Source organism: Ursus maritimus, unplaced genomic scaffold (genome assembly GCF_017311325.1).
Source record: "Ursus maritimus isolate PB19 unplaced genomic scaffold, ASM1731132v1 scaffold_6, whole genome shotgun sequence".
NCBI lineage: Eukaryota > Metazoa > Chordata > Mammalia > Carnivora > Ursidae > Ursus > Ursus maritimus.
Window position 1 is genome coordinate 3,719,672 of NW_024426774.1, and position 17,806 is coordinate 3,737,477.

The window sequence follows — 17,806 nt, forward strand, 5'->3', positions numbered from 1 at the left end:
CCGCCCGCCGGCCGCGCGCCCCGCCCCCCCCCCCCCCCCGCCACACAGCTGCAGAGGCCTCCTTCAGCCTCACCAGGCCCCTGACTGCTCTGCACGTGCCTGTCTGTCTGTCGGTCTGACACAGCTGGGCCAGCCCTGCTGATGCAGGAATTTGGCTCTGGTCACTTGCATAGTTACACTGCTTGCCCTATAACTTACTGTAGTTCAAGGCCACGGACCTTGTCGTCTGGTGTCTGGGGTTTCCCCAGAGTGCCGCGGCTTGTGCCCTGTGCTAGAGGCTGGCCGCTGCCCGGGCACACATTTGGGCTGGTTTCTCCGAGCTGTGGTGGCTGTGGTTCCTGCTCGGATAGGCTCAGCGAAGGTGCCAGGGGCTTGGAGTCAGGCCCAGCTCTGAGTCCCGTTTCTTCCAGCTGGGCATGACCTTGGGCAGCTCACGTCATCTATTTGAGGACCGCTTCCTGCAGGATGCCCAAGTCTTTGGGGTATGCTGCCCGCATAGTTGGTGCCAGAAGGAGCCAGACCCTCAGGGCTCCCCGGGGGTGGTTTCCCTGGCATAGCTCACGTGCAGCTCAGACAAGCGGCCTTGGGGTCTCCCTTTAATTCCCCAGGAGCCTGTGGGGACCAGAGCATTGCTGCCTCCTCCCTGGAGCCAAGAGAGCATCCCTACCCCCTACTCCTGGCTGGGAATTGGGTCAGGGCCTCTCCCAGATGGGTTCCAGGTCTCCTGAGGGGCCGTGTTTAAATTAGCTCCCGCACAAAATTTCTAGGCTGGGACATAAGGTGGCTTCGGGACCCAGTCCAGCCGCCCCGATGGCTACAGACGGGTTTCCTCCGGGGTGTGAAGCTTCATACACAGTCCCTTCAGCTGTCTTGGGAAATGCAAAAACACCAGGTGCAGGCCTGTCGGTTAGAGTTTCCATTTACATTACCTGGGGCTTTTCTGTCCAGCCTCCCCCACCCTCCTCTTGCAGCCAGGACATCACTGTTCCCAGGTCACAGCCACCCGAGGAATGTGCCAGTCAGCGAGGCTGGGCTGCTCACTGTGGATGGATGCACCTTCCACAGGGACTGTTTACCCCAAAAGGCAGGGCGACACAGCAGCTTTGGAGGCAGGGGTCCTTGGTCCAGATCACTCTTGTTACCTGGGTGGCCTTAGGGAAGTCCTCTGAGCATGGAGACTGTCATGCTTCCTTGGAGTTGGGGTGAGGGTGAGGTTAAGCTAAGTTGGGGTGAGGGTGAGGTTAAGCAGACAGCGGGTCTGGTGCAGGGCTTGAGAAGTGACAGCTAGAGCGAGAACAGCGGCCTCCCATGGCAGGCTTCCTCCCTCCCAGCTCCGCAGGGTGCTTGCAAGCGTCACCTCGTCTGGATGGCACAGCAATCTGACAATGTAGAAAGCATGATTACCCCCATTTTACTGATGGGGAAACTGAGGCATGGAGGAGTGAAGTAAGGTGCTGGTTAGAGGCAGAAGCCCACATTTGCTGCCAGGCATTTGGACTCCAGGGCCTGCGCTGTCCCCAGTCCCCATTCTATGCAGGATGTCACCGCCCAGACTGCACATGCTGTGGCCCAGGGCCCTCAGCAGCTCCTGTCTCTTGAGGTCATCAGTGGGTCGTAGGCGGCTGGCATGACCTGCCCCAGGCCCCCATGCTGTGGCTAGCTAAAGCCCCTCGGCAGCCCTGGGAAGGCCAGCTCCAGATCCTGCTGTCCCACCGGCAGGCGGGCTGGTGCTAGGGGAGCGGTGGCTCAGGGCCCGGATGAAGCTGCTATCCTTTCAGCTCTGATGTGTGTTAACTGCGGACCTTGGTTTTGTCAGTAGCAAGAGTAAGGCAGAGAGTGGCTACTATTATAATGGATGCTCTTCTTTAAAGACTTTTTAAAGACTTTATTTTTAGAGCAGTTTTAGGTTCACAGGAACATTAGAGGAAGGTACAGAGGGTTCCCCTATATCTCCTGCCCCCACACAGGCACAGCCTTCCCGTTATCAACATCCCCCTCCAGAGTGGGACGTTTGGTGCAGTTGACGAACCTACAGTGACCCGTCGTTAGCAGCGTCACCCAAAGTCCACGGCTGACATCATGGTCCGCTCTTAGTGTGGTACGTTCCACGGGTTTGGACAAATGCACAGGGGTGTGGGTCCACCATTATCATATATACAGAGCAGTTTCCCGGCCCTAAAACCCCTTCATGCTCTGCCTATTCACCCCTCCCCTCTCCCCTCCGTAACCTCTGGCAACCACTGATCTTCTCACTGTATCCAGTGTCACCTTTTCCAGAATATCATATGGCTGGAATCATGCAGCATGTAGTCACTCCAGATTGGATTAGTTCACTTAGAAATACACGTTTACGGTTCCTCCATGTGCTTTCCTGGCTTGTAGCTCATTTCTTTATCGTGCTGAATAACAGCCCACTGTCTGGATGTTGCATAGGTCGTCTGCTCACCTTCTGAAGGGCATCTTGGGTGCTTCCACGTTTTGGCAATTAGGAATAAAGCTGCGGTCCACATCCTGGTGCGGGTGTTCACGTGGGTGTAAGTTTTCAACTCCTTTGGGTAAACACCAAGGAGCATGACTGCTGGATCATATGGTAACAGTATGTTTAACTTTGTAAGAAATCACCAAACCGTCTTCCAGAGTGGCCGCACCCTTCTGCGTTCCCGCCAGTGATGCAGGAGGGTTGCTGTGGCTCCCTGTCCTCGCCAGCACTTGGTGTTGGCACAGTTCTGGGTTTTGGCCATGCTGATCGGTGTGTAATGGTATCTCTTTGTGGTTTTAATGTGGTGTTAGCTTTTGTTTTTAGCCTCACCTAGATCCCCCTGCTGTTTCTTTCTATGCTTTGTTTATTCAACAAACCTTTCTGGAGGAACTTGTCCTTTTAAGTGTGCGGGTTCATGAGCACGACTCAGGGCTTGCTCATTGCCTGTTAGACGCTGTGCCGTGCCTTTGTGCTTGCGTGTTGCGTGCGTGATGTGTAATTCTAGGATGTAGGAGTGAAATGGCTCTGAAGAAGGACTCTGGAAGAGGTACTAGGAGAGGCTAGGGACACGTATCACTGTGGCATTTGGCTGCTCCTTGAGTGTCCAGGCAGGGACGCCTCCTGTCTGTTCTTGGCTTGTTCTCAGCCCAGCAAAGTGCCTGAGCCAGGGTGTTCACTCAGGACATGTTTGTTGAATGAATAAGGGGAAATCAAAGAAGGGTTCCTAGAGGAGATGGCATTTAAGCTGAGGCTTAATTCCCGTTCAGTGAGGGAGAGAAGAGGGGGAATGGCAGGCACCAGGCTCAGAGACATGGAAATGCACACAGCTTGCAAACTGGAATCAAGCAAGAGGTCTGGTTGGGCTTTGTTTTGTCACAAGCTGTGTGTTTGGGGCAAGTGAGCTCCTGGAGGAAAGTAATAAAGATCCATCTGTTTGTTCAATAAACATTTACTTGCCATCTACCCTGCCTGAGGCTTAGTGAAGGCTAACACAAGGCTGTGGGCAGCGCTGGCAGGCTGGTGGGGGAGCCAGTCAGGCCTCCGTGATGTCCTGGGCACTGGGGTGGGACTCATGCAGGGAGGGGAGCGTTAGGAGCAGGGCATCAGGCCAGGGTCAGAAAACAGGGTGCCCTGCAGCTGCCTTCCCAGGGGAGTGGGCGTCAGAGAGGGAAGGGCAGGCAGAGCAAGGAAGCGTCTAAAGCTCAGATCTGGGGGTGCAGGACCCTTGGTGTGGGCGCCCTGGGAGGGCCCTGGTCACCCCACGCAGAGACCGGAGGGCGTATGATGTTTTCAGGGCAGTGGTGCTTGTGTCGCATGAGCTAGGAGCCGCCTGGTAAAAGCGCAGACCCTTGGCTTCATCCTTGGTGGAGAACACAGAGACGCTGACTCAGGGGGCTCAGGACCGTGCATTTTCATTTTGTGGGCGTGATTTTGTCACCTCAGGAAATCCTGACACTGCTGTTCCTTCGACATCACAGAAATGCCTCTGTCAGGGCCAGGAGCCTTGGAAGCTGGAAACCCGCTCAAGTCCCTAACCTTGCTGCTTCTGCGGGAGCCTGGGAGGCTCATGTCCTGACCGCCCAGTCTCCGCTGGCCTGGGGCACATGCTCCCTGGGGCACGTGGGCAAGGATGTCCCATCAGGGCCTGATTTCCCTCCTTGGTCAGGTGACGATCCGACAGCTCCCTGTTCACTTCATCTCATTTCGCATGTTGGCGTTATTTCCTCCCTGCTCAAGAAGCAATTTCAGAGGGCTTACACGGTATGAAATATATGAATATGGCCTACATTACAGGTGGGAGAAAAAGAGAGAGGAAAACAAAGGAGGGAAGAAACAGAGCGAAGAAGAGTGAGGCTCAGTTATCCGGGCTGTCACTTCCCTTCAACCTGTTCTAATTTCTTTCAGGGTTTATGGCTACTTTGAGGGCTGTGTGAAGGATTAGGACTTAAGCTGCCAGCGCTCCTTCCGCTGCAAAGAGCCTTGCATCTTTATAGAAGGTAAAGCTACCAAATCCGTACTTGATTTGTTTAATGAAATGTTGGACTTCTTAGCAGGCGCACGGTGTGGAGCGAGCATTGTTTGGCGGTGAGAAAGTCTGGATGCCGGGCCCGCATCGCTGAGGGCTGCCAATGACTTTTTGTGCCGGTGAATGCAGGGTCCCGGGGGGCTGTTCGCTAAGCCAGCCCCGAATGCGCAGCAGTCAGCTGCAGGGCCGCTCGGCCTCTGTGTCTGACCCGGGGCTCCCAGGCCCTGGACAGCCAGGCCTCGGGTCAGCCGGAGGCGGCCACCCTAACCTCGGGGACCTCCCAAGAGCCAAAGGGGCCACGAGCCCCCATCTTTAGGATGTTGGGTAGAAGGGGAAGCCACTGTGATTACATCTGCTTCCTGGTCCTGCAGGGAGAGGGAATTCCCGGGGGGAGAAGCGTTAAAAGCCACGGCCTACACCCCGGTGTGGCGATTGCAGGGCGGGTCTGTCCCCCGCACACGATTTGCTTTCGGTGGTAGGAGTCAGCTGGTGGTGAATGAGCCTCCCAGCTGCGACAGTAAAGCAAACTAAGCTAGGTCAGCCACCGAGGCAGACCCTGCGCCCCGCCACGGAGAGCAGGCCCTTGTCGCATCGTCACAGCCGGAACGTAGGCTTGCTGAGATTCGTGGTGATGTTTCGGTTTTGGGCTTCAGCAGCTGATTCTTCTCTCCAGTGATCTTTCTTTTCTCCCCTTCTTGAACTTCCTCAGGAGCACGAGTCAGACGCAGTATCTGCTCTGTGTGTGTGTGTGTGTGTGGGCACGACTTTCTCTAAATAGTGATCATTAAGCAAAACCAAAGGGAAGTCTTCTGTAAGGGTATTTGCCACTTAAATGATCATTAATTGAGGTTGTAAAGCGTTGTATTCCTTGGTCCTTAAATCACTCCCGCCACGCCTGGCTTCAGAGCTGGGCCTGGTCGCCTGGTTGATGCCACCTCGTCCCCAGGGGTGGCTTCTCTCTTCGAACATGGTCTTCAGCCCCTTCCCTCTACCCTTCCTCCCAGTACGGCTTTTCCAGGGCCATTCATGTGGGTTCCTGCCGCAGGGTCTGGGGCCCCTGGCACTCGGCAGGTCCCCTGGTTGGAGGGAGGAGTGTGTGTTTTGGGTGTGCAGCCCAGGGCTCGCCATCTTGGTGGTGCTTTAGTGCGGGACCTGCGAGGCTCCTGGAGGCCAGTGAGGAGGATGAGGCAGGGCTGAAGGTGGGCTGCTAGTGCCCACAGGACGGCCCCAGGTCACTGCGTGCGGCCTCAAGAAGGCTGCAGAGGCCACATGGCAGTGCGGTATCCCCGGCCTCTTGTGGTCCCCTCCACCCAGCCCCGGGCTTTGGACGAGCAGAGGCAGCCGAAGAACAGGGTGCTCAGGGGTGAACACTGGAGCTGGTTTCCAGGCTGGGAATGTACAGGTTGTGTGGGCCAGCAAAGGTGGGGGCCCAGTTGGGCTCATCTGGGTGGCAGAAGCCGTGGGTCATGGGTGAGTTGGTGGCAGTGCCAGGGAGGGGTGGTGGAAGCTGGCTTCTCCACCGGGTGGGAGCTGGCCTTACAGCCTCAGAGGGAAGATGGTGGGCAGGTGCATGAACCAGACTGGTGGGTAACCTGGAGGGAATGGTCAGCAGGGGTCTAAGGCGGGACGAAACTCTCCTTCCTTCCTTTCTTCACTTACTCATCCCTTGTGCTGTGCCTTAGGCCTCATGTCAGGCACTGGGAAGACAGTGAATGTGGCAGGGCCCCACCCTCAGAAGGTCTCTGGTCTCTGACTTCTTGGGGTAGGAGGGTCTGTAAACACTGGGTCGGGCCAGGCCCCAGAGTTTCCAGCAGCCCATGTGTCCCAGGAGACAAGGATTAGGGGTGTTTCTCTAGCACCTTCCAGCAAAGAATGAGGCCTCCATGAGAGCACCATTGACCCCTCATAGTGGTGCAGGTTAAAATGAGAGGCGCACCCACCGGTGCTTCCAGGCACCCCCTCACTGGGTCCTGCCTCAGCCCCAAGGAGGCAGGACTGTTAGCGCCAGCACTTCGTGGCTCGGGACCCAGGCTTGGGAGAGGAAGTGACTTGCCCCCCACCCATGCAGTGTGCCCCAGCCTCACACAGCACCACCCTGCTGCCAATGTAGGTGGGATGGCAAGACAGAGAACATTCTAGAGGCTCTGTAAGAGAGAGGACTCTGGGTGTAATGGGGCTTTATTCAGTGTGGTCTAAAGGATGAGGCACAAGTAGATATATTAGGTTAACTATACAAAATTGTCATTTTTATAGGTCAAAGTTGGTCAAATATGGTTTCATACGGTCTGCCTAATGTTTGAAGGGCATATGAGGAGAACTCATATTGTATTTTAGAATATAATGGCCCCCTCATTCTGACCAAGACTGTCCCTCCAAGGAAACCTGTTCTGCAGTATTTCTCTAAGTGTAATCCGAGGATCCATTCGGGGTTGGGGGTGGGGGGTAGGAGTTTAACAGTTACTCTTTGAGGGCATAGTCCCATGTTCCTCTGGGTTTAGAGATGTCCTGTGACTTGTTAGTTCATCAGCCACGAGTATATTCAGCCTCTGTTCCAGTCTGTGTTATATTTTAGTATCTTTCGGGATAAGTGATGTTTACTATCTGCTATAAAATGTAGTTCCTTTTTTGGCCCTGTATTAGCCAGGGTTCTTCATATATATATATATACATATATGTGTATATACATATATATGAATGAAAGAGTGAGCAGACAAGTGACAGATTTTAAGGAATTGGCTCACGTGATTAAGGAGACTAGCAAGGCCAAAGTCTGCAAGGTGCGCCATCATACTGGAGACCGAGGGAAGAACTGATGTTGCATTTCAAATCCAAAGGCCGTCTTTGGCCAATTTCCCTCTTGTTTGGGGGACATCAGTCTTCATTCTTTTCATCCCTTCAACTGATTGGAGGAGGCCCACCTACATTATGGAGGGCAATCTGCTTCCTCAAAATCCACCAATTTAGATGTTCATCTCATCTGTAAACATCTTCATAGGAACTTCCAGAATGATGTTTGGCCAAATATCTGGGCCCAGCCAAACTGACACACAAATAACTATCACAGGTCCTAAAATTACATCTTTCCAAAATCCAGAAGTTTCTTTGGTTTTAGAAGGCTGATGTAGTTAGTATATGCAAGGTAGGTTCTAGACCCCATGGAGTGACAGAAATGCATACAACTTCATGAGCAAGACTGAATTCTTTCTATCAGTTAATTATTGGGAATGGAGTAGCCATTCTGTGCCCGTCTTGGACAGTCCAAGCATTACATAATTTATAAAATAGATCACACCTCAGAGTCTTCTTTGATGCAAGTCAATTTTTTTTAACCAAATCTCCCTCCCTCCCCTTCCTTCCTTCCTTCCTTCCTTCCTTCCTTCCTTCCTTCCTTCCTTCCTTCCTTCCTTCCTTCCATATTTATTGGGCATCTAGCATATGCCAAGTGTAGGCCAGGCCCTGGGGGGTCAGGAATGAAGATAACCTACTATCAGTAGTGGCTTTGAGCCTGAGAGGGGCTCCTGGTATAGAGTCAGTCTCCTAAAGGTTAGAAGTCAGCCTCAGGAGCCGGGTTCTCTTCCTGTGCTCTAAGACTTCCTTAGCAGCACGAGGTCTGAACACGCAGCCTGCTTTAGTCCTGGGTTGTCCTGGGGGTAACACCCCATCTTTTTACAGTGCATCTTTTCTTCTTAACTGAGGAGCCTTCTCCCCTTTCCCTAAAGGTGTGATTGAGGACCAGCAGCCTCCCCTGGCAGCTGGTTGGAAATGCAGCCTCTCAGGCCACTCGTAGTCTACCCAGTGAGCATCTGCATTTTGACAAGGTTTTCAGGAGACTCCTGGGCATGAAAGTCCCACACATGCTTCCTTCATCCTTATTTCCCTAAAAGACAAGAAAGTGCCACGTAAGGTCTGGAAGAATTGAGGGCCTAGCCAATGGACTAGCCTGCTTGGGAAGATTTTTAGCCAGTGCAAGAGTCTGGACTTTCTTCTGAAACCAAGTGGGAGAAGGCTCTGGGTGGCCTCTTCTTGGGCTCAGAGAGGGGTGGACCGAGGCTCCCACTGAGGAGGGGAGCCTGTGTCTCTGCACCTACCTGTCCTCTCGAGGGAGCTTGGGCAAGAGCCTTCACTTCTCCAAGATAGTTTTCTCTTCCGTAAAATGGAGATGATTTAAAAAAAAAAATCCTCTTTTCTGAGTTGTAGGGAAAATTTGCAGATNCACAGGGTGTGGATGGTGTGTTGGGAGCCAGGTGTGGCTTGTGATGTCATCGCGGCAGCAGGCTGCACTGGCGGGGGGCGGGGGGTGCAGGAGCGCAGCTCCTCATCGCTCGGTGGGGGGGAACGCCTGCTGCGTAGGCTGACCTGAGGATTTAGAGACTGCATGCACAAGGCCAAGGTGACAGCTATTATGTTCATAACAACGGGCTTACGCTCTGGCTTCAGGGAGGCCCCGTACCTGAATCATCCAAGGACAGGTGGGGACAGGTTGAGGAAGAGGCCACTTTGGGCTGTGGCCGTGCCTTCTAGATTGTTCACAGACGCACCCCTTATCCCAGGGCACTCAGACCTAGATTCCTGAGCGAATCCGTAAGAAGCACAGAAGTTAACATGACATGTTGCTAAGTAGATTTCTTTTAAAAGGTGTTCTCTCTCTGAGGTAATGACAGATGTGAGTATTGCTATGGTGACAGGTTGTCTGTTTGGAAGCACGCAGCACAATGGTTCAGGCTGCTTGCCTACGATTTATGGTTGTGGAAGGTAAGCAAGGCCCCTCTTGGGAGATTTTAGTGAGGGGTCTTCTCCTTCCGGGTTCTGGTTTCCAAAGCTGATTTTATTTTGTGCCTCAGGTGACCGGGTGAGATGGGGAAACCATCGCCTATATTCAGAGGGACAGAATCTACACACAGCACACAGTTGAAAGTTTGAGGTCTTTTCAAGAATTGAAGGTGATTAGAAAAAAGTCCCACGAGGAGCAGAATCCGTAGCAGGCCACGAGGTCATTTCAACATGACAAGTGCTCGCGGACCGTCTGCTGTGCCCTGAGGGTCCCGAGGAGGTGGAGGGTGGGTGCTGAGATGTGGACGTGCGTGAGCCGGCGGCCCTGGCCCTCAGGGGTCAGGGGGGAGGCTGGACGCATGGCAGACTGGGCTCCAGGCATCTAGTGCCGTGGAGACAGCTGGGCATGTGGGGGCCAGAGTGAGTCCGGGCGCGAGGGGCCTGCCGCGCCTCATCTGGCTGTGTCTGGAGTCGTGGAAGCTTGACTACCCTACTCTCTCCTACAAAGGGCCCTGAAGGGCTTATTGGGAGGTTCTAGCAGGGGGCGCAGCTGCTCCTATACCCTTGACCCCAGAAGGGTCCTCCTTTCTCAGGGAAGGTCACCCTCTCCCACAGAGTAGCTTCGGGAGGGACGCACATGGAGCAGTGAGGGGAGAAGGGTCACCTGCCTAGCCAGCCAGATCAGCCCGGTCAACTCTGGCCATCAGTGGGGTGACAGATGTTGCAGCTGGAGCGCCCTCACATCTTGTTCTAGAGACGTGTATCCCCGGGTCTCCTGGTCCGCTAGGGCCTGGCCTGCCAATGAGTCCCCTTGAGCAGATGCAAATCCTCCTTTTGGTGTTTCATGGCTTCTGCATCTGTTCTTTGATTTTTCTGTATTTTGTTTCTTTTGAATGAAGAAAAAAAATGCCCCTGCTTATGAGAACAGAAGGAACCAGGTCTCAGGAAGTGCTGCTCATTTCTGGTGGGGAACGGCATCTCACTGCTGTCCGCAGAGCTGTCCATCATGGTTTTTAACTGACTGAGCCACCCAGGCGTCCCTCCATCATGGTTTTTAACCAGGACCCAGCCACGACCCATCACTGACGTTGTCCCACGAACTTTCTCTCAGGTGCCCGCTCTGCGCTCACCCTGTATGGTTATTGTCCCGCTATTTCTGTTCTCTTTACTTGGCAAGGCCCGGAAGGCAGCCACTGTCTCCAGACTCCAGAGCAGGCCCCTCTCTTGTTCTCCCACTCGATCTCCTGATCACAGATGCAAAGATCCACGGATGGAGGATGGAGTCACTCTTGGAAGACAGCTCTGCCCCAGGGATGCGATTTCCTGCCCAGCATTTAGGACTCCTTTTGTTGGAGATAAGAAACACATGACACCTGCCAGGGGCTGCCTCCTGCCTTTCCCGTGACAGTTTCTAGCAGGGACGGGGAGGGAAAGGAGGTCGCCATCTGTGGGTACCTATCAGGACATGGACCCCAGCCTAGGTAGCCACACACCAGCTAACAGCTGGCTTTGACCTCAGATCTGGGCTGCCTTGTCACACCATGTCGCAGACTTGCCAGCTGGCTTCTATGGTGGCCAGTCAGCTGCATGTAATCCCACTGGTGTGGACCCAGCGGTACCACCCCGCCACGGCGTGTCGCTGAGTGCACAACTCAGCTTGCACACGGTTAATTTGGATGACAGCTGTGTGAAAGGTCACACAGCAGTCCACATGTGGGCCGTGGGCACATGCTCACGGTCCGGGGGGCTGGACTGGCTGTGCGACAAATCCCAAATCCCTGTCTCTGGGGCAGACTCACATTAGCCACACTCACAGCACTGATGTCTATGCTGGGTGTCGGCCTGTTGTTTTACAGTGAGAACTCCATCTGTCGAAGGGTCCAGAGAGCTGAGTCCTGCGCTTACCCTAGTCTGTGTGGGGAAATCTACCTGGCAAACTCCTTAATCCAGCGGTTGCCTGGTGACTGTGGGATCGGAGCCAGGGAGCAGCTTAGCATATGTGAATGCTTAGTGACATTCGGTTTCAGAGCGTTTCTCTCCCCCATCTCTGTTGCAAGGGGCGCTGGCCATGGGGACCGGAGAGTTAAAATGCATTCCTGAGACAGACCTGCTTCTTTTCTGGCTCCCTGTTTTTCTGGGTTTCTGTGGCTGAAAGATTCTCTACTCTAAAGAACAGTTTCCTTAATTATGGGTCTCATTTTAGGGACTGTCTTGACTTTCTTTCAATTTCCCTTCCTATTTCTCTTGTGTTCATTCCTGGTCTGACCTCCAGGCTCATGGCGTCTCCGATAACATTGCTCGAGCTTCTCAGCACGCTGTGGAAAAGGACTCTGGGGTCTCACCGAGGTTATGTCTACCCATTGGCTGTTCTTTGTTTTGGGGGGATTGGTTCTTAGCTCCCCTTTCCACCTTTGCTTGTTGTCACCACTCAGTCTGTAGGGAGGCCTGCAAAGGGCTTTCGTGGGAGATGTTGCCGTCCTGCCCCCGGGCGGGGCTGTGACACCAGGGTGAGCAGCTGTGAGGGCAGGTGCAGGTTTATGGGGCTTACACTTTTAGACTCCTCTTTAAGATGAAAATACAAAATTTAAGATGTAGTATTAGCTACACAAAATGACTACTTATTTTAAAAGGACCTAGGTTAGTAATGAGCCTGAAGCTTTAGCTTTATGAAATGCATGAAAAACTGGCCTCTGGCAGAGGGTATGACAGAGATGGGGGGGGGTTTGTGTCCCGAGATTCCGTGATTGCGGACTGTGGGCACTCAGGACGGGGCCTTAAATGTTCTAGTGTCTAAGCTTAAAAGCGTACATTGACAATCACACAAATCATGCCTGGATTTGCTCTTACACCTGTAAGGGAAGGACAATGCAGAACGACCTGGAACAAAAAGACATAATGCTCCTCTAATTCTATTGCTCAACCTGCCCTCTCCTGTAAGTAATCCCGACAGGCAATTCAGGGCACCTCCCAGGCCTTTTCCTTAACAGATGTAGGTGCGTATGTACCTCATTATTTTGAAGGATGGGTGGTAATCTGTAGTGTGTCTGCCCCCAGTTTACTTGGCCAATCACTTATCGATAAGCATGTGGGTTTATTTCAGTTGGTTGCTTTAAAGACACTGTGGCAGCGACTGTCCTTTTGTGAACATTTTCCTGCACGTTTGGACACGTGGGTGTGTTTCTGTGGGGCAGGCAACTGGAAATGGCGTGCCGGGTGAAAGGGTGTGGGATATCACATGTTGGTAGATTCAGTAAATCGTTCTCCAGAAAGACGACCCCTATTTACATTCCCAGATGGGATAATAGTACTTCTTTCTCTATATGCTTCTCAGTGTTTTTGTCAACATGATGGGTGAAAAATAATACCATCATTGGGGTTTTTTTTGGAATACCATTTTAATATGATTGTTAGTGAATAACTTTTTTTTTTTTTTTTTTTTACTTGCACCAACCCCACCGTGAATGCTTTCTCCCCAAATGGAGAAAGCCAGAAAATCCCATTGAACCAGTGTTCAAACCACGTGCAGGTTCTGGCACTTACCGCCTGGCCGGTGCCACCATGTTCCTTGGTCTGGGTGACTGCAGTAGTGCTCCCTGGTCTTCCTGCCGCTGGGCTTGGCTAGTTCAGTGATGGCCCGCGGATCATCTTGTTACAAGTCCTGGGCTTGAGACCTTCCAGAGCCCCTGCCCTCCCTTCTCACTCATCCGTGAGTGGAAGGCAAAGCCCTTGTAATGTCCTAGAAGGCCCCACATGGGCTGGGCACCCTGTCATCCCCCATCCTCTCCCTGTTGCTAACTCAGTTCCAGGTACACTGACCTCTCTGCTCTTCCTCTGCTCAGGTGAGTGTCCGCCATGGGCTTTGGCACAGGCCATTCCTCCGTCTGGAGGGTTCTTTCCCCAGACAGTCACACAGACAACCACCTCACCTCCTTCACATCTTTGTTTAAATGTCATTTTCTCAGTGAAACCTGCCCACGTTTAGCACTGCAGACTCTTAATCTCTGTGCTGTGTCCGTAGATTTTTATGGCGCTTTCGAACATGTTATATAATTACTTACTATTCTGTTTATTGTTCATTATCTGTCTCTCCCAGCTATAGTGTCAGATTCTCGAGGGGAGGGCTCTTCCCCCCCCCAATTTATTTAAACAAGCAAACAAAATACCAAAAACAGTTCTCCCAATTCTCCTCCTCCCTACTCCCCACCTCTGGCCACCGCTAATCTGTTCTCTATGAGCTTGGTTATCTGTGAGGGCAGGGTTTTTAATTAATTTTTTTCTGAGATTCCACCTGTAAGAGAGATCATTTATCTTTTTCTGACTTGTTTCACTTAGCATAATGCCCTGGAGGTCCACTCATGGGGCAAATGGCAAGATTTCATTCTTTTTTATGGCTGAATAACATCCCACTGCCGGGGTATATCACAATTTCTTCACTGATTCATCCATCGGTGGACACTTAGGCTGGCTCCCATGTCTCGGCAATTGTCAATAATGTGGCAAAGAATATGGGGGTGCATCTTTTTAAGTTAGTGTTTTCATTTTCTTTGGAGGAATGCTCAGAAGTGGAATTACTGGATCATAGAGCAGCTCTAATTTTAATTTTTTGAGGGACCGCCATACTGTGTTCCACAGTGACCTCAATGAATAGGTGATATTCCCTACCAAGATGCCCTTTTCACCGTATCCTTGCCAACACTTGTTATTTCTAGTCTTTTTGATAACAGCCACTCAGACAGGTGTGAGGTGATACCTTATTGTGGTTTCGATTTGCATTTCCATTATGATGAGTGACTTTGAGCATCTTTCTGGGTACCTGTTTGTCATCCGTAGGTCTTCTTTGGAAAAAGTCTACTCAGATCTTCTGCCCACTTTTAATTGGATTTTTTTCTTTTTTCTTTTCCTTTTGTTTTGTTTTTCTGTTTTTTGCTATTGAGTTGCATGAGTTCTTTATATATTTCGGATATTAGCCCCTTATCAGATATATGACTTGCAATATTTTCTCCCATTCAGTAGGAAAACAGCGGTAGGCAATGTTGACAAAGATCTCTTGTGAAAGAAATTCAGACGGGGTCTAAGGTTACTGCAAGTTGAGGGTCACCAAAGTTCCTTGTGAGTGAAACCTTGGGTAGGACAGGCCTCAGGTAAGAGCACACCAGAAGGGCTTCCTGGACAGTGAGCAGCTGCATGGCTGCGCCTGACTGCCCAGATCACACATTCACGTGCGTGCTGTGTGTTTTGGTTCTAGGTGTTCTCACCTGTTTTGTAGGTACTTTCTGTTTGAGTCACCTGTGCTGACTCCACTCCTGGCTGAGAGTCTAAGGTTAAGATGGTCAGCAGCCTGTCTTCTACCCTCTGCCCCTTTCCCACAAGGCCTGTTCCCGAGCACTGTGCCTTGTGGGATGGGGTCTGCCCCTGCTCTGCAGTGGGTCCCCACCCCGGGGAGAGTCCCTTACTGCTCCCATGTGAGGAGGCCCTCCCTGGGCTGGGTGGGCTGGTGCGTCACCTTCCACGCATGGAGCCTGTGCCTCCTGTGGTGGGAGCTTCCACAGACCGCCCCCTAGGTCATTCCTGCCTCATGCTCAGCTGCTGGACCAGAGCCTGTGGGCACTCCCCAGGTCACCTATCCTGTCACACATGCCCACGTTGGAAGGTGATGATGGCAGATCACTGGATCACAAGGTCCTGGGCACCCCCTACCACCATCTTCTCCCAGCCCTGTGAAGCTTCCAGACCGAAGGGCTCGGGTATCTGGGCCAATTGCTGGGCCTTTCGCTCCTCACTCCTGTCACCCCTCACTGACAAGAGGAGGAGAGAGCTAGGAGGGCTGTCTATTATTGAACTCTTCTAGATTATTGGACATGCTGTCCCCGAAGACAGGGGTCATGCTGCTTTTGGGGTGGGGGTGGGAGAGCCAGCCAGTCGTGGAGGCTTTCCTACCAAGCGCAGAGCCCTGGGATGCAGCCTGCCTACCTGGGTGGTAACATGCCTCTAGCGACATCATCATTGTCAAGAGCTCACTTGGTCCTCACAGCAACACCACCCAGCAGATGCTTTATAATTGCCCCATTACACAGATGAGGAAACTGAGGCATAGAGCCATTGGAAACTTGTCCTACTTACATGGCTAAGCAGCGAGAGAGCCGGGATTCCAATACTGGCAGCCTGGCACCAGGGTCCGTGGCCACATGGAGCCCCCTCGCCATTCTCCCACACCTCAGGCAGAAAAAAAAAATAAGGGTGAAGGAAGCGTTATATCGACTTTTAAAAATATCACTAAATGAAGAAGAATTAAATGATCAAAATGGTTTCACTGATTTTTGATTCCATGAAAAATTGTAACATTTCTTTTAAGATCACCATTGATTGATTGGATACATTAACAAAAATGTTTGCCAACACTGTGAAAAAAACTTTTCTTCCCCCGAGTGAAATTGCTTCCGAGGTATGAATTAAGTTCTGCTCACGTGGCCAGACGTCGCCGATCATTGGCAAGGGGCTGGTTTTCTCGTCCAGGCTTTCCCTGCAACGTGCTGTTTATGGAAGGACAATTGACAGACAAACTAGGTGATTCAGATCTGGGTGTTTTGCATACATTTTCTTGAAAATAAATGGAGCGAGCCTGTTTCTTCAAGAAAAATAACTGACAATATTTGTTGCCAGTTGTACAATTAAAACTTCCAAGTGAAAATTAGAATTTTAGAAAACTTGTATCCACTCCTGTGAGCTTGATAGCTTCCTGATTCAGACTTTTCTGGTGAGGTTAGTGGTTATGTTAATGCTATGATTTCCGGAGGTTGTATAATGAAATGTGTCAACATATCATTAGATCTTCACAGCTGAATGAATCAATATTTTCCAAATGACCAATGCATGGTGTTGCAAATTCATGAAGAGGTAAAAGCAATATTCAAGGTGCACGATAGTGGGTTTAAGTGAAACAGTGTTTGCAAAATTAATTGATATGGTTTCAGATTCTTTATTGCAAGTAACCTTTAAGAGAGTATCACTTGTTGAGTTTTGGTGTCGTATCAAAGAAGAATAGCCACAGCGATCTGAAAAGCCTATTACGAAGTTGTTCTCTCTTTTCCAGCTACATATATGAGGCTGAGTTTTCTTCACGTTCCTCAGCTTAACAAAATGCACAGACTGAAAGCAGAAGCTGATGTGGGGATCCAGCTATCTCTCAATAATTCAGACATTTAGGGGGCCTGGGAAAAAATAAAGAGTTGCCATTCTGCTCACTATTATTTTTTTGCTTTGGAAAACACAGTTATTTTTCTTAAAATGTAAAATTTATGCCAATATGTAATGAATCTGTATTGTGATTTTTTGATACAAATTGAGAAATATTCAAAAACTTTCTCAGTTTTAATTTCTAGTACAGTAAATATCTTCACAAATACGGCTCACATGAACGCCAGCTCCTTAAGGATGCTCAGTAATTTCTAGGAGTATGAAGTGGTCCTGAGACCAAAAAGCCTGGCATAGGGTGCTTTTTAGAAAAGCCAGCCTTAATTGAGAACAGTTAAGAGACTTCCCTTCAAGCCCCCTGGTTGGCGACGGCTGTGCCAGGAGCAAGGGCAGGCCTCCACGTGCCTTACCCGTGAACTCGCACCAGCTCCAACTTCTGCCTTCCGTGCAAATGGCCTGGATCCCGCCTGGCGTGGCTCAGAGAGCACTGGGCAAGTCTCCTCTGCGGCAGGCTATTTAAAAGCAAAATGTAATGTGGGCACCAGCATTTATTTCTGAACAATGTGCGAAAAGAGAACAGCAGAACATAAAGTTCAAGAGTGAATGTGCAGTGAGCGACGTGGGTGTCGCGCACCGCGGCGGGGCAACGGGAGGCGTTACCAGGAAGACTCGGGGGCCACGCCGACTCGGGGAGCGTGGGTGCCCCCGACGCGCACGACGCGCACAGCAGGCCTGTTTCACGTCGGCCTGTCCTGTCTGCACCTGCTTCTGCTGCCTGCCTGCGTCACCCCGGACTGTTGGAACGTGGGGCCTCAGGCACCTAGCTTCCGTGGCTCCGCAGCTACTTCGGATCAAGCAGTGGACCTCTGCACCCCCGCCCCCCGTCCTTTCCTCCCTGTCAGGATAGGACTGAGTTTATGTTGTGAGATTTCCAAGTGGAAAGATGTCTTTGTATTTCTGAGCACTAAAGAAATAAAGAGAGTAAAGCATCTTTGGTGGTTTTTTTTTTTGTTTTTTTTTTTGCAGGGGAGTCCAATCAATGAAAGGTTTCCCCTTCTTCCTCATTCCTGATAATATTTACTGTGTCTCTGCCCTGCTCTGGATTCAGGGCTGAATCCAAGTGCTCAGTGTAACTGGGAATGTCCGGGCAGCGGGAGATGTGCGGGGCCCAGAGAAAGCCATCTCCTATGACATGGGGCTGGGTAGTAGCCAGTGTCCATACAGAAGGATGCTGGGGACTGTTGCCCACGTGAGCCAGAAGGCTGAGTCCAGGCTGACCCAGAGGGAGTAAGCACGTAGTGGTGATGAGGACAGGGCTGTGGGTTTAGGGAGGAAAACTC

General features: G+C 51.5%; 1 long non-coding RNA gene across 2 annotated transcripts in view; it reads left to right on the forward strand.

Annotated features, from left to right (window-relative positions):
* The window catches only part of LOC103656952, a 26,160-nt gene extending 8,703 nt beyond the window's left edge, over window positions 1-17,457 (forward strand). The window contains exons 4-6 of one of the 2 annotated variants that reach the window (XR_566752.2): window positions 1,968-2,098; window positions 4,385-4,476; window positions 16,366-17,457. This is a non-coding gene — a long non-coding RNA (uncharacterized LOC103656952). The remainder of the gene's footprint in view (window positions 1-1,967; window positions 2,099-4,384; window positions 4,477-16,365) is intronic. The other variant, XR_566741.2, reaches the window with a different exon arrangement.
* Window positions 17,458-17,806: the final 349 nt, after the last annotated feature.